The sequence below is a fragment of the Macrobrachium nipponense genome, chromosome 25 (assembly GCF_015104395.2).
Source record: "Macrobrachium nipponense isolate FS-2020 chromosome 25, ASM1510439v2, whole genome shotgun sequence".
Lineage (NCBI taxonomy): Eukaryota > Metazoa > Arthropoda > Malacostraca > Decapoda > Palaemonidae > Macrobrachium > Macrobrachium nipponense.
The window spans coordinates 77,492,438-77,509,937 of record NC_087214.1 but is presented as its reverse complement, the minus strand read 5'-3'; the positions used below and the strand labels follow the sequence as shown (position 1 = coordinate 77,509,937).

At 35.6% G+C, this 17,500-nt stretch overlaps 1 protein-coding gene and 2 long non-coding RNA genes across 5 annotated transcripts in view; all 3 read right to left on the bottom strand.

Moving 5' to 3' along the window:
- LOC135199564 (uncharacterized) overlaps positions 1 to 2,953 on the bottom strand; it is a 12,139-nt gene extending 9,186 nt beyond the window's left edge. The window contains exon 1 of one of the 2 annotated variants that reach the window (XR_010311098.1): positions 2,670 to 2,953. This is a non-coding gene — a long non-coding RNA (uncharacterized LOC135199564). The remainder of the gene's footprint in view (positions 1 to 2,669) is intronic. The other variant, XR_010311097.1, reaches the window with a different exon arrangement.
- LOC135199117 (uncharacterized) overlaps positions 1 to 17,500 on the bottom strand; it is a gene marked incomplete at its 5' end in the record, with an annotated part of 413,213 nt that overhangs the window by 389,904 nt on the left and 5,809 nt on the right. The window lies entirely within an intron of this gene.
- The window catches only part of LOC135199565 (uncharacterized), a 47,705-nt gene that overhangs the window by 29,390 nt on the left and 815 nt on the right, over positions 1 to 17,500 (bottom strand). The window lies entirely within an intron of this gene.

Below are 17,500 nucleotides of genomic sequence, written 5' to 3'. Positions count from 1 at the left end.
CCCTAGGAGAGCTGTTAATCAGCTCAGTGGTCTGGTATAGCTAAGATATATTTAACTTAATTAGTGATCGATTACATCGATGACTTTTAAAAAATCTCAGTAGTCGATTATATTTCCAAGTAATCGATTACCGTCTTTTTTTCTCTCTCTTTTTTTACGAGACAAATTTCTTTCTTTGTTAATATCCGTTAGAGGAGCCTTACACTGCGTGGCAGCGGGGGTGAAGTTTGAGAAAGGAGGTTGGATGCCACATTGGAACTGAAGCAGTACAGAGCTGAAAGAAGGAGAGCAAGAACCGAGGATCCACTGGAATTCTGGAAACGGCACAGTGAACAATATCCCCGCCTGGTTTTAGCAAAGAAGTATTTATGTGCCCCAGGAACATCAGTGCCATCTGAAAGACTCCATTCAAAGGCTGGAGAGCTAATTTCGGTGAAAAGAAATTGACTAAAACCAAAACATGTTAATATGTTCCTATTCATGAACAAAAATGAATAGAATAGGTCAACGGATTTAGATTAGTACATAATTTTGATTTCGGTAAGACATTTATATTTCTTTTAAAAGGATTATCAAAATTTATTTTGCTTTCTTATAGAAAATAATAAATGTGTTCTTATTCAAAAACAAAAATTTACAAACTAAATAGAAGTATTAAGCTTATTTTCTATTTCTTTAAGAGTTAAGACGTTTATTTTTCATTCAAAGAGAAGTATTTTTTTTCCTTTTCTTATCAGCTAACTCTTCATATCTTCATGAAAAATAAAGAATAAGAATAATCATCTGTTCTGTTTTCGGATAAAGACTCGGGGAATTTTTTTTCTTAATTCATTATTCATATAAATGGATTATCGATATTTGTGTGCATAATGGAATAACAAACACAATATATATAGGTTTAAACTTGAACTTATTGCCATTGCCAGTCCTCATTTGTTATAATTTTCAAGGATTTTTGGCTTAGAAAGAGAGAAACATAATTGTATAAATTAAGACCAAGGACCACTGTACTTGATTATACTGTAGTAGTACGTGTAATGTACCAGATTCCTTTGAAAGTAATCGTTAAGTAATCGATTACTAATCGATTACTGATCACCAAAGTAATCGAAGTAATCGACTACCAAAAAAGATGAGTTTTGCCCATCACCAGTTAACACTTGACATTGACAGCGATGCAATAGTGTGTGAAGTGACTGTGAGTCACGGGGTGGACCAGGTCAGGTGGCCAGGGTTGCTATGGTAACGCACAATCTCTTTTCTCATTGGCTGACACACAGCCAATGATAGCGCCTGCTGTCCTCAAAACGGGCGGTTCACCGCTGTGTGTGAACGATGCCATTCACGTGTATGTATCTCGACACGCCTGGCAGAGGGGAATCTTGCTACCGCGGCGTATTGGAAACCGCCGCAATACGCCGCGGTTACGTGTGAACAATTCCATAAGCTAATATTGAACAATCCAAGGCGCGGTTAAAAACGCCCTGTGTGAACAAGCCTTAAGGCTACGTTCTCACAGGGCGTTTTTTCATACTGATTTATTCATAAGTGAAATTGAAAAGTGCTCAGCAATATACTGTATGTAACTGGGAAAGAAAATTCATATATGCATGGCGGTTTTTCTAGGGAAATAGTTGTTTGATTTATATGTAGAACACATTTCCTTCAATAAAACTGATTATAGTAAAGGCCTCACCTTAATGTTATGATAAGTTTTTGTTCTGAGCAAATGGAATCCCTCATCGAGGTGTTGATCGTCGATATGTCTACCTTGATTAGGTCTAGCAGATCATCGAAAGATTTCTTAGACACTCTAAAATAATTAAACAAATATCTTCGTGCTCTCTTGAAGATGGTTACAGTGTTACAAATAAACCAAAGGTATGTCTATCATGTAAAACTGGGTGTACCCACTGCCGTCTCTGGCGCTTTTTGCAACGATTCAGTCTGCGATTCAACAGCCAAAAGCAAGATATTTATTTCTTCCACGTCCATTCTGACACTGGAAGTCACAAATAAAGAAAATAATAATGATAATAATAATAATAATAATAATAATAATAATAATAATAATAATAATAATAAGAATAATTAATAATATATATATATGTGTGTGTGTGTATGTATATATATATAATATATATGTATATATATATGTATGTGTATATACATATACATATATATACTGTATGTATATATATATATATATATATATATATATATATATATATATATATATATATATATTATAATAATATATATGTATATATATACATATATACACATATATATATGAAAATATATATATATATTATATATATATATATAATATATATATATATATATATGTATATATATATATATATATATTATATATATATATATAATATAATATATATATATATATATATATATATATACGTATAAGGCATTACCGCGCGTTGGCCGCCGCGGTCAAAAACGTTTTGTGTGAACGATTACAGCGTTAAACGAGCGGACTACGAGCCGAACAAGGGAAAGGCCCGTGCCAACAAGAAGTGTTGGCTTAATACAACAACAACAACATAAACAACAACAACGAGTGGTGGGCGCAGCGGTTAAAAACGCCCTGTGTGAACGTAACCTTATACACTGAAAACCCAAAAATGGTAGCGACTCTAAGTACTCACCTTGATCTCGGTATTCCAGTATCCCATTCTGTAGTTTATTTGTTTCACCTCGATTTAAAAAATCTGGAGAGAAGAATTCGATGTCCGGAAATACAAGGAGGAGGGAATTGAAAGGATGAGTGGAAGGTTGGCCAGAAAGCAGGAGAGCGAATTTGGAGGTGTAGAGAACGTAGCCAGGAAACACCGGTTAAACGGACGAGGTGGCGGAAGGGACACAGCAGTTCAGGGTATGATCCCCAAGTCTTGGCCCCTCTTGGAATAACGATGGGTACACAGAAGCGGCTGGGTTTTATGCCCAGATAGGGCGGCCATTCTTCGACGAAGACAATGTAGACAATGGACCTAGTGACGAGGCGCTTCCATTGTCCCTTTTCAGAGGCAAAGGGAAAGTTAGCAATTTTTAGGGGGAACAACAATAGTGGTCACTCGGTCCGCCTATGTTCGAGAGGTACATTTGCTTCGCGCCCCGTAGTGGGGCAGTACCCCAGGCATTACTTAAGGTTTTTTGCAGCGTCCCATCGGCTCCTAGCTCCAACCCTTTTCATTCTTTTTAGTGTATCTCCGTTCCTATTCTCTTTCCTCCATCATACTTTCCACCATCTCCCGACAATTGTTTCATAGTGCCACTTGGGAGTTTTCCTCTCGTTACACCTTTCAAACCTCTCTACTGTCATCTTCCGTTGCAGCGCTGAATGGCCTCATAGGTTCCAGCGCTTGGCCTTGAGCCTGAATTATATAGTCTATTCTATTAAATGATATTTGAAGGAAATTCCGACTTTTGTAGTCAGTTCTTGTGAGAAGACTTGAAGAACGCTTCTCCTCCGTCATGTTCAGAAACCAGAGCCCAAAAAATGTCCCTTTTTAATAATATCATAAAACTTAAAACCTAAATACTGCGACAGGTTTATGTTTACGAAAGTACTACACGATCGTTATTTTGCGTAACCTTCATCATAATCCTTTTCATGGAATTCGTCTGATAAATGTTCTATCATTGCATCATGGTTTAAGTCTAAGAGGTTCTCTGCAAAACTTTGCAAAATAATTATTATTAATACCTTTCGGATCGTTATCAAGTGGAATTGTTTTTGGTGAAATAAAACTTTCAATCAGTCATACATAGAAGCCCGTTTCTTCTTATTAATTATTAATTAATATATCCTACACTATAGATTAAAAGAATACTGCCCAGCGACTGATGTGCTGGGAAGTCCATAAAGAGAGAGAGAGAGAGAGAGGAGAGAGAGAGAGAGAGAGAGAGAGAGTCAATGTCAAAATTCTTTATTCCAATAAAAACGGGTATTACATATATTTCTTTACTCATTCTTTGGAAACATAAGATAAAAAGAGAAAGAAAAAGAGAGAGAGAGAGAGAGAGAGAGAGAGAAAGAGAGAGAGATTGTCCTAAGGAACGATAAGCTTTTTTCTCTATGCAATTTGTTAATTTAAAAAAAATTTCGATTTTAGGGCGATCTTTTGTATCGAATTGTTCTGTTACTAATTCTCTCTCTCTCTCTCTCTCTCTCTCTCTCTCTCTCTCTCTCTCTCTCTCTCTCTCTTTTATGTTTTCCAAGAACGAGTAAAGAAATATATGTAATACCCGTTTTTAATGGAATTAAGAATTTTGACATTGACTCTCTCTCTCTCTCTCTCTCTCTAAATCTTATTCGTGAGGGACCTGGGGCAACCCGAATAGGATGTAAGGTCTGTAAGGTCTCTCTCTCTCTCTCTCTCTCTCTCTTTCTCTCTCTCTCTCTCTCTTAGTGGACTTCCCAGCATATCAGTCGCTGGGCAGTATTCTCTAAATCTGTCGTGTAGGGTATATTAATTTAATTAATAAGAAGAAACGGGCTTCTATGTATGACCAATAGAAAGTTTTATTTCACCAAAAACAGCTACACTTGATGACGATCTTTAAGGCATTAAAAACTATTATGCAAAGATTTGCAGAGAACCTCTTAGACTTAGACCAGATGCAATGATAGAACATTTATCAGACAAATTCCACGGAAAAGATTATAACAGATGTTGCGCAAAATAACGGTCGTTTACTTACAGCAACATTACCCTCTCACAATATTTAGATATCGAGTTTAAGATATTCTTTTGAGATAAGAAAGCATCATTTATTATGACTGAAGAAGAAGAAGAAAAAGAAGAAGAAGAAAGAAAGAAGAAGAAGAAAGAAACAAGAGAAGAAGAAGAGAAGAAGAGAGAAGAGGAGAGGGAGAGGGAAGAAAAGGCCGCTTCAAGTAAATGATGACAAAAGCCATTGTGATGTTTAAAATGACATCACAATTGAAGTTATGGACCCAGGCTGCTGAACATTATTGTATTCGTCATATTTCCTGTTATAGAAAACAAAAGAAAGTGCAGCGATAACACTTGACACTGACTGGCGACTTCGTGATGGTAACAGCAGCAATTCGAGGCTGGTGGAACTTTTGGCTTTTGTTGAAGGGGCCGACTTGGGTCTTGGTCTGGTCGTTTCGTCCTTTTTATTGCTCTTTGTTGCTATTCTTATATAGTTTGTTCTTTATATCTTAATTTCTATTACAGCACGGGGCTGCTTTCACAACTCACTAGTGCCGTCAGTGCACCTCACGGATTGCACTGAAGGCATCACTAAAGGTTCTTAGCAGTGGCCCTTCGTCCACTAGCTGCAACCCCTTTCATTCCTTTTACTGGACCTTTGTTCTTATTCTCTTTCTTTCATCTTTCTTTCCACCATCTTCAGGCATTGTTTCATCGTGCAACTGCGAGGCCTTCCGACTGTTACGTCTTGAAGCCTTCTTACTCGCAACTTCCCTTTCAGCTCTGAATGACCTCGTGGGACTTGGCGCTTGGCCTTTGGCCTAAATTCTATATTACAGTTCCAGGTCCAAAAGTAAGTGAAATAACCGAAAGGCGAAGAGCTCTTTGTGGTTAGAAATATACAGAGTTGAAGCTGTTGGCGACATTATGGGTCATTTACGGTAAAAGAAGAAAAAATACTTATTTTAATGATTTCGTATTTAACAACCATACTTGGCGAGCTTTTATTTTTTTATTTATTTATTTACTTAGTCATTTTTTTAGGATTTCCGTCAGCTGTAGGACACTGATGTTATAATCCTGGAGGAGATGATAAACTGCAAAGGAAAGTTCTCTATAATTATAGGTAAAACGTGCACATTCTCTCTCTCTCTCTCTTTCTCTCTCTCTCTCTCTCTCTCTCTCTCTCTCTCTCTCTCAAGACAAGTTCTCTCCATGGAGAGAAGTCGCTTCTTATCAGTGGGGCAAAGTCAATCGTCTGATTCCTCGGGGTCACGAAAGAAACAATCTGCTTTTTTTTTCTTTTTCTTTTTTTTTTGAAGAAGCTGACATAAGTATTGCCTCAACGTTTCTTTGTCATTGGTGTTACTTTCTCTCTCTCTCTCTCTCTCTCTCTCTCTCTCTCTCTCTCTCTCTCTCTCTCTCATCTTCACTTTCTTGCCGAGGAAAAGTACATCTTCCAAAAGTAATTCAAGATCCTAATGTATTTATCCTTCAGTAGGGGGTTATTGATTCCCTTAAGTGTTTGTCTCATCTTGTTCAAATCCTACGAGAAATCCTTTGGTCGAGTGAAAATGATCCAAAGGCTTTGAGACGAATCACGAAGACTTCGTTCTGTTGTATGATTTGTCTTTGAAAGTTTAGTCTGATGACCTGCCACTGGAACGTTTTGGTGACTCGGTATCTGAAGAAAAATAGGCTCAAGATGAAATGTATAAAGTAATTACTAACAATTTCTAGTCAAATTAGAAATTGTTAAGTGTCATAGAAGTGCGAAAATTTTTTTTTAAAAGGACATAATATTACCAACATCAACGTCATCATTGAAAATCAAATTACCTGACTTTGCATCAATATTTACTGCCGAATTACCAGCTGTAGTCTCTGCTCTAGATTTAGTTCTTCGAAGTTTTGACACTGATTTTTTCATATACTCAGATTCTAAAAGCACTTTAGAAGCTATTGAAAAATTTAAGTTTTCATCCATTAATTCAAAAAGTTCATAAGTCGCTTTTTCGTATTTATTGTCTTTGTAAGTTAGTCTCTCTCTGTTGGGTGCCTTCTCGCATTGGGATTCACTGAAACGAGACTGCAGACAGGGAAGCAAAAGCTGCTAGTGTTTTACCAGAAACAACTTCAGAAAAGTCCCTCATACAGACCTAAAAGGTCCTATTAGGTCTTATGTATTAAGTCAATGGCAAGAAAGGTGGACTTTTCTTATTGCCAATAACAGTTAGTATAGAAATATTAGGAAAAATATACAGCCGTGACCTTCGTCATTCCAGCTTGACAGACGAATAGAGGTTATTTTAACGAGATTAAGGATTGGGCACACTCATTTAACCCATCAGTTTATTTTAGAAGGAAGCATTCCGCCCCAATGTGTGCTTACTATGACGAGATACTAACAGTGGAGCATATTCTGATGGTTTGCCCCAGATATTTTAACCAAAGGGAAAGATATTTCCTTCTCGAATATGTTAGGAGATGAAGCAGGTATTTCTGCTCTAGTCTCCTTTTTAAAATGTATACAAATTTTTAATGACATTTAGTTTTTTTTTATATATCATACAGATTTTTAAAGACATTAAACGATGTTTAATATATATTATGCCATTCATTAAACTTTATATTTATATTTTATTTATTGGTCGCGCCTAATTTTATTAATCTTTTCTTCCACTAAGTCATTCATTCATTTACAAAGATACAATTTATTTAACCTTTATTACGGCACTGAATAGCCTTCTTGGCCCCAGCGCCAGGGCTTTAGCCCTAAATATCATCCATCCATCTAAAGTTTTTTCACAGTCTTTCATTTTCAAGTCACTTTATCTGATGGACCTCCTAAGGCCCCTCCTTGGTTTTCCAAAGTCTCTGGCGACCTCCACTAACTACCACCGTGGGGATTATGTTGACATTCATGGACGCACTAACGTATGCACGCTATTCTATTCTGATGTGCGTACATTCTCATGTCTCTTGTACCCCCCCCCCCCCCCCCCCCCCCCCCCCCCCACACAATATTTGGTGCACAAACTGATGTACGCACGCAACTGCATTTTTCTGACGTCACGATCATATGACTTCCAACTGACTGTTTAGTTCCGACGTCGAGAGGAACTCGATGTTTACGAACTTTCCAACACCTTCGAGGCTGTACTGTCATGCATTCCAGACTGCATTACTGTCTTTCATATATATATATATATATATATATATATATATATATATATATATATATATATATATATATATATATATATATATCTGTGTGTGTTTGTGTCTATATAGTCTTCATGTATTATGAATTTAGCAGACCACAGAAATAGCACTACATAAGAAAAAGAAAGTTTATTTTATCTATTTTCTTTTCTACAGGATTCCAGACTGGTGAATAACAAGAAGTTATGTTAATAAACAATCTTAGCACATTCAGATGGGAAATGATCTGCACAATCTTTCCTCCATTGATCACTCAGTTTATTTTTACTTTTTTTTTTTTACTAAAGGTACTGAGCTCCGGAATCTTTCTCTTGTGCAGACACTCAGTGGTTCATTCATGTTACAGCAGTTGAAGAATGAAATTTGCTGAGGTCATTCATTCTTCTTTTTTTTCCTGGAGTCATTCCAGAAGGGAATTGGCTTTAGTGGTTCCAGCTTCTTCTATGACGCCCTGGACGGTCACTGGAAAGACTTTGTTTAGGTTCCATTTGGGAGTCAGAAGAAGTTATTTTTTCTGTGAAACATCTGTTAATTTCAATCATGGCTCACAATGAACAGGATAAATCAAATGAAATATCACAAGTTCACTCGCTGCTGGGTCGTGAAATTGGGTAAGATTTGTGGTATGTTGGGCACAAGACTAATGCCCGGGAAAACCTCAGGAACGGAGAAATTATGTACTGTATACATATATATATATGTATATATATATATATATATATATATATATATATATATATATATATGTGTGTGTGTGTGTGTGTGTGTGTGTGTGTGTGTGTGTGTACGCGCGCGCGATTGTGTGTGTGTATCTATTTATATATCCATTTTACAGTTAATGGCATTATTTGCTGAGACTATCATTTTGTCTGGACTTTAAATCTGTCTATATAAATGGATAGTGAATGTTGATACTATTAATACCATTAACGTTAATAGTAATTGCATAAGAGAGAAAATATGCCCAAATAGCATAATATATATATATATATATATATATATATATATATATATATGTGTGTGTGTGTGTGTGTGTGTGTGTGTGTGTGTGTGTGTGTGTTTGTGCGTGTATCATGTGAATAGATTTATATATATATATATATATATATATATATATATATATATATATATATATATTATATATATATATATATATATGTGTGTGTGTGTGTGTGTGTGTGTGTGTGTGTGTGTGTGTTTGTGCGTATCATGTGAATAGATTTATATATATATATATATATATATATATATATATATATATATATATATATATATACATACATGCTGCAATGGTCCTGGAACTCCTGCTCCACTCCAGTCGAGATTCAGCCTTCGTATAATTAAGTAATTTTACCTTTTGTCCCATAAAAACATGGATAATCAAAAGAAAACACCACAATGCACAGTGGGCTAATTTTATGGAAAAAATTATTTTTTGCTTTCACATACAAGTATTATTTATCATTTTCTTTTATAAACGTTTAGAGTATTGTATTTACAAGCATATTTGATAATATGAGTGATATGTTTACCCATTTTTTGTGTATTAGGTAAAATATTTAGGTAGAACTATATAACCTTTATATATAATACCTTTATTCGATGCAGAAAAGATAAGAATAAGCTATATGTTAGGCAACATTCATGCACCTAATCATGCGTGAAGAGTAAGAATAAACCTTGTTTCAATGCTTCTTGACTTGAAGGACGGGTTTTCAGTTTTTCGATGTTATTTAGGATTTTAGGAGAGGCTTCACATACAGAACAACACTACATCGAATTTGTAACTGCTGATAGTGCTGTTGTCACTTTTCTATCGATCATGGTTAAACTTACGTTGTGGTGCACTAATAAATCATCGGATATCCCAGTAGGTCGTAAACTTGAAATACAGTTCTGTATAAACTGTTCTTCATCAACTAAGACTTGTCTAGTTTCTTTCGAAAACTTGAATCTAATTGGTCGACAGAAGAGTGGTGGTGATGGCTATGTGTTATTCCAAATGAAAACCTTGTTTTCAGGATTCAGTAAAGTTACATTTAGCTCAAGAGGTACCATAAACAGACTATTTTTTGACGCAAGATTTCTTTCAACATTAGCCAAGAGGCTTTGCTTGTAAATTCTTTGTCCAGATGTTCCATCAAAACCAAGTTTACAGTCCAGGTATAACATATCTACTTTTAAGTTTCCAAGCTTCTCAAAATCGGCGATTTTCATAATTCTTTTAATTGTGTGATCAATCAAAGCTTGGAAATCTATTTCTGTATTATAATCTGAAATTCTCCATTCAGAAGCAGGTATTGGCAAGCACGCTTCTTTCGCTTCCCGGATTAAATTAAAGGCTGGATAAAGTTTGCTATTGCTTTCATTAGCTCCAGACCTTAGGAGTTGATAACATCTTACTTAGTGAACAATCAAATATTACCTGAGCCAATGCTTCTTCAGGAGAGGATTCATTTTTGTTACCAAAAGTTGTTTTCAATTATATATTTAAAGCATTTCAGCTAAATTTTTGCATTATTGTTTTTTAATTCTTAGATATAGCATAAAACATTCTTCCCAGCGAAGTAAAAAGTAGCTGTTCTGATTTACACTTTTATGCTTTATTTTTTTTTTTTTTCACTGGAAAAGGTCTTATTAGAATGAGCGGGGCCTGCATGAGCACTTTCTTTCCGCTCATATGCGATTTTGTTCAACCAATCAGCATATTTCTTTGTAAATTTAATCTTGCTCCGTTATACAGTTACCCATTTAGGTTTAAAGTATTTGAGAAAATGAACAGATATTGACTCCGAAATTTCAGTCATTTGTTACACTGAAAACAAAGTCAATAGTATTTTGGCATCTTGGTCATTAACATTTTTTATCGTTTTACTTTTGATACCCTTATGAAGTTCTTCAAAAAGATCAAAGTAAGTAATGATCACTGCTGAACCAATTTTGGAATATCTCAAATTATTAATCTGAAAAAAAAAGATATTTAACAAGATTAGCTTACAATGTAATAGAAAATAAAACATTCTTATAATAGACTCGTACGACTAACTGAAATAGACTGAAGTGCTTCATCCCCTCTTATAAATATAAATACTGCTCTAAAATCACCTTCAAACATAAAGGCCTGAGCATTCTTATAGGCTAATTTTTAGTTTCATTTGAGAATTTCATTTATGGATGAGTAACGAGAAGTGAATTTCCAGAAAAACAAGGTTGGCTTCTAGGTGCTTTGCCTTGACCGGCTGGTGATCTCTATTGCAAATTAGTAATTGTAGTATAAGCAGTAAAGATTTCCTTATGCACGACTCCATGTCTTTCCTAATTCACAGTTCTAGATATTTTCCTGCCCAAAACCAAGGAAATCCTTTGAATAAAACCTTAAAATCCAAAACTTATAGCACCTAAATCCCCTACAACTTTTTAGCCTGGGATTTGCCACAAACCTTTTGAAAACACCGTATGCCATTTTCTTACTCAGACTCGCTGGTTGAATGGCGCCATGATAGGGGAGGTAGCTCTTCGGTTATTATTGCCCACAAAAGCTCGAAGTGCAAATTGGTGCAAAGAAAACAAATATTTTCACTTTATACACAAGTTCTAGTATAATAAAATCCATAAGAGATACAAAGCAAATGCAAGCGGAAAAATTGCAGCATACTTGTTTTTGTTAAATAAAAAAGATTTGAAGAACTTTTGTATATATCAATATGACATGGATTAATTGCATGTTATACACAATATTTGAAATGTTTAGTCACAGAAATAACACGTAGTAAACTTAATGAAACTCTTATAAACTAATTAAATACAGGCCTAATATCACAGATGCTACATGCACACAATTCTGATGTAGACTAATCACTAGCATACTGGGAGTTTTAAAATGTACTTAGCCGATTGCGTCTAAAAACCATAGCGCCAGTCTAACCCATACTCCTTAAATAATTATATAATATGCGGTTCCCTTACTAAAAAATTTTCTAATTTACGTTTTTCATATAATTTTGATAAAATTAAACAATATTTTTTTTTGGTTTTTGTCCACCTCCTGGCCCACTGTGCAATGGGATCATGCAAAATGTAGGAAATTATTTAAAAAAAAAAAAGGGGGGGGGGTTACTTTTAGTCTCATCATCAGTAACACGAGGATACAGAGTATGAAATTCTCCTTCACTCTTCCTATCTAACAACATAGGATGAACCCACAATCTCCTTCTCTTTCGACTTTGCTTTCTTTCTCCGTCATCATCATCAAGTGCAGTGGCGATAATTACCAAAAATATCGGCTTGAGAAAAGTCACACAACTTTCGTAGCCGGTGGTGAGACTTCCACTGTTGCTGAGGGAGAGGAAATGATGGGACCGAGAGCAGAGCGAGAGCAGACCGGATGTCTGAACCAACAAAGACCGAGAGAAGAGCAGAGCGCGACCGGACCTACGTATAGTGCGACTCAAGCTGTCAATTTCCGTTTCAGTGCTGAATGACCCAATAGGTCCCAGCACTTGGCATTTGGCCTAAATCCTAAATTCGATTCTACATGAAATCGGTTTTTTTCAGTGGATAATTTTTTCCAAATTGATCATCATCAGAAGGACTTGTATCCCTCTGTCGTCCACGAGAAGCCTTTAAAATGACTCGAAATATTGGGAGTGACCGACGACCCGGTAAATGTCTGATTGTTTAAAAGTCTTCCTGTTATATATACCTCATTTTTATTTTCTTTTGTTTGTTTGACTTTTGTTAGGAATACATTACAATGATCCCTGAAGATCTGATATGATTCGTCTCCACATTCCCTCTGTCTCGTCTTTGCAGCAAACAAAATGTAGTGCCGTTCCTCTCTGCTCTTCGTCCTTCGTCTAAATCTGACTCAGAAAGCCTTTCTTCTTCCACCATTGTCTCCTTCCTGGGCTCTTTCTTTTCCACTGTCTTGGGGTCTCTTGGTGTCTCGTTCTGCCTGCGTTCAATATAACCTTTTCACAGACTGTTCCTCTAATGCAAGAGCTTTCATTTATGCTGCACCTTCCCATCACACTCATTTTCATCAGGTGCTCTTTATACCGACCTCTCCTTCTCTTTGTCATACTTTCCACCATTCCTTCACTTTTTTTGCTAGCGTCCTGTCTAACCAATGAAGGCGAAATTCATCATAAACTTCGCTCAAATGGCTTCTTCTTTAACCTGGCTGGATTTATTGCTTTCGAAGATGTCTTAATCCCTCGATTACAAATTCATCTGGGATTAGTCGTCTGTGATCGATCAAGTTTTCACTTCAGTATAGGTTCTGGTTTTGTGTTCATCTTTAATTATTTATATTTCACTACAGATCATAAAGTTATTCTTAGAGGTTCCTAGACGTAGTACTGTCGGCCAAAAAACTCGTAGCAGAGTTTCATAATTTTTCTTTCACCTGCCTGACGCACGATTCATGCCTTAATTATCTATTTTTCTTTTAAAAGATAAAATTTTTCATATAGCAAAATTGGCGTGAACGAAACGAAGTGATAAAAAACGTCATATCACAACCATAGACATACATTACCAAATAGATAGGAGACACCTATCACTAGTAGTATCGCATAAACATAGTCCCTAAATTATCATTTCAATATTAAGTTAAAGGTAGTTGAACTATTCCATTTGTTAAATTTTACAGAAAACATTGGAATCTCACAAAATGCTATCAAATTTAAAAACAAAAAGAAAAACAAAAAACATATCTTAACAGCGTGAACCAGGCGACCTCACTCTATTGCTTTTGATATTATGTGCACGGGAATCTAATGTCAATGTGTTATTTATCGGTCTAAGAAACATCCCTCGATGAGCGAGAGAATTATTGCGCTGCATTCGGTGCAAGTTCCTGTTGGAGAGATATCAAGAAAGATTAATTTAAACCGGAGAGAATTATACATAGATGAATAAAATCGTTTAAAGAACGGCAAAATTTAGAACATGGGCCTAGAGGTGGAACACCTCGAAGCACCACATGAGAGCAAGACAATACAGTAGTGTAAATGTTGCTGAGCAACATTCATTTGTGAACTTTGAATTCTAGTGCCTCGTCACGACATTGCTGAACCAGGAATCATAACTAGCTCTACGCTTATGACTGGTGTCTGATGAAAACTTTAGATGGAGAGGAAGAGATTTTTAAATCTACACTTGAAGTCTTTGGTAGTTGTCTAATGAATAAGTCTAATGAATAAGCAAACTTATCTTTTGATGGATGAGAGATTCAGTTAGGCTTACTCTTTTTGTTTTGTTTTTTATCGATGGCCATTGAATACCGCGGATAGGGAGGGAAACAGTTTCAATGCTGCATGCATTTTTTTATTCAAAACCTAAAGAATACATTTTATTGGGAGATACTTTATTAACATCGGCCTAATCCTTCCATCACTCCTATACGCCACCTCCGCTCTCTTCTACATCTCAGGCGACTAGATCCGACAAATTCTCACTACGAACTCCTTCTCATGAAAGCACCACTAATGATAACGGTTATTTAAAATTCCCAGCACCGACAACGGACGCCTTAAAATGCATGTTTATAAAATATTTTCTGTTCAAAGAAACTTTATCTTTCATTCCACAAAATATGTGCATACACTTGTGTTACACCCTGTAGCCGTCAAAGAGCAGCCCTTGATTAAAGCAGTAGGTTTTTCTTGAAAGAAAAAAAAACATATGAAATAGACTTAAACGAGAACGTCACCTTTCATATTTCTTATCCTTTCAGCTACTTATAATATGCTTATGGTAGTAGGTCTAGTACGTATAAATGTGAAACTAATTTGAATTAATTTCTATTTAGAAAAAATGAATAGCTTCAAAAAGATCAACCTAAGAAAGCTTTAAGGAAAGTAAGCCTTTCTTAATGTATTTCAGTTTTGACTCCCACAGCTTTCCAAGATGTCCAAATGAAACAGGATGATATGCAAGGAATTCGATAAAAAAATAAGACTGAATTATATGCGTTTGATTTTTTTATGATTGCTTTTTAACTTTGAATAGCTAGGTCTGAGTAAATTATTGTTAAGCAATTATGAAAAGGATAAGAAGAAAGGCGAACATGGCAAATAAAACAAGAATAACGGGAATAGTCAAATCAAGCAGATTTATATGTATATATATATATATATATATATATATATATATATATATATATATATATTTATTATATATATATATATTAATATATATATATATTATTATATTATATATATATATATATATATATATCATTATATATATATATATATATATATTGGTCGATTTAAATAATCATGTGGGAAAATCAGACGTCCAATTTAGGCCCACTAAATGTGTCATGCAAATTATTTTATTGTTCAAAGGACAAAATTAGTTTAACTAAACATCGTTTTCAAAGAATATTAACGCCTTGATGTATTATTTATCGGCTGTAGGAGACGAAATGACAATACCCCAGTGCAGTACGATACGTTGAGTCAAGACTCGAGCGGCAGCAAAGCCAACTTCAAAATCTTTGGTATGCTGTCACGAAGCTAGAGTTAAGAATAAAATTTAAAATCGTGGACCCATCGGTATATATTTTCCTTGCTTTGCAAAATAATTATCTTTAATACATTGAATAAGTCTATTCAGTTCTAATGTAATTTATTTCAAGTATAGCGCCTTTGAAAGGAAGTGTTATTTATTGTTAAGTAAATAATCTGGCACCTGCATATGGCAATATTTCCATAACGAACAATGAATTAAGAAACTACGCCAATTCTTCGTTGGCCGTCTGTACATACGTGTTATTTTAGAGCAAATACACTGCCACCCTAATTGGTGAACGGTAAAGTCACGAGCATCCCTGTGCTTGCGCTGTTATACTGTGATATAATAACATTTGACTCAACTTCGTGACTTCACTAATTACATGAATTATTACGCAGCGCACAAGTTACTTCTTAATGAACCAGTTGATTATGATTAATTAAATATGTTTACATTTGACAGTGATAGAAAAAGTAGACGCCCATTTAAACAGTTAACGAAAAAGTGGCGATATATTTGCACATTTTCAGTTAGTCGTAATGACCCAATTTCGAAGAACCCTATGGTAACAATGACCTTGTTTGTGGTTGAAGGGAAGAGCTAGTGACTAGCGTTTAGATTCACTTCTTTCCTTTTTCATTTTATCGTACTCCAGTGGTTAAAATTAGGCTAAATACAGACTGCAGTATTTAATACTGGCTTAAACATTTATCGGTGATCTACTAATTGCAATATTTCACGGTCATTGCTCCATTTGTCAATTCCTTTCATACAGGAGTTTTAGATCGTCTCTAGTTTTGATTGCATTGACGCATTCTTTGAGATATGATTGCGAAACCTGCTTCGATCATAAGCAGTATATTACCCCAGTTGCTTCTTTTATGTTGGATTACAAATTCTCGCAACTTACATGGAAGTTTGTTGTGCTTTGACGAAAGTCATTTTGACAGAATAATGGAAAGTATTTCTCTTAAAAAAAATCTGCCATCGAGAAACCTAAAGATTTACGAGGCATGTATGACTATGATGAAATTACAGCCAAGAATTAAAGTTGTATCTCACTGCGCTAATTACAACTTCGCTTCTCTTTGTTGGCAAAATGCTTCCTTTGCATAATTACAAATATCCCTATTGCCTGGGATGCAGAAGAACAGATTACAAGGGGAAAAAATATTCACTAAAAATAGAGGCTGACAATAACCATGGAGATTTAAACATCTGACTGAGATAGGGAGGCAGTTTCCTTTCCTCGTAGCAATGGTTAACCTGTGATTGAGTGGATAAAACCTTGAGGTAGAGTTTAAATGGCCACCAGTTCAAAGTAACCAAGGAGAATATTATTGTTTGCAGAGGGATTTTGTTTGAGGCTGTGATTCCGAGCTTCACTAGGAATTGGCAATTGGAGATAGGTTAACTAACCAGGTACCTCTGAACTTTCGAGACTGTTCACTTGACACTTCCTCAGAATTCAAGTCTGTATATTCGTCTTGAAAGGGAAACCCAAATCGCCAGACTAACATCTTCATGATTTACTGCTCATACCATTAAAGCAACAGCCAGTGCCATCTAAGTCACACAAAATGTATACTGCTGCTTAACATATTACCATGGGAAAGGTTAAAACTTTGAGTTACAACATCGTCCATTCTTATACTGAACATCAGAAAAATTCAATTTAAAATCTCTTTGTAGACAATCAAAGAAGAGAAATGGCATCATTGAACGATCAAAACATGGACATCTTTCTTTTCTCCCCCCTGATGATGTTCCAGTACGACCACTGCTACAGATGTCTAACATTCGGTTGTAATTAAGGGTTTCCTTTTAAGGCTTCTTCAGTGTGTACACCTCCACCTCTATGATCCATATAAGGTTATCGCCAGGTGGAACCTTTTGGATATTGAGATACCTCCCAGGGACACCTGGTGAGTAGATGGATAGGTATTGCTGAGCCGACAGGTAAGGCCCAGCGTATCTGGCCAGCAAGGTGTAGGACGAGAAGTCCCCCGTTGTCAGAAGGTCCATTCCAAGACGGACCTGAAACGAGC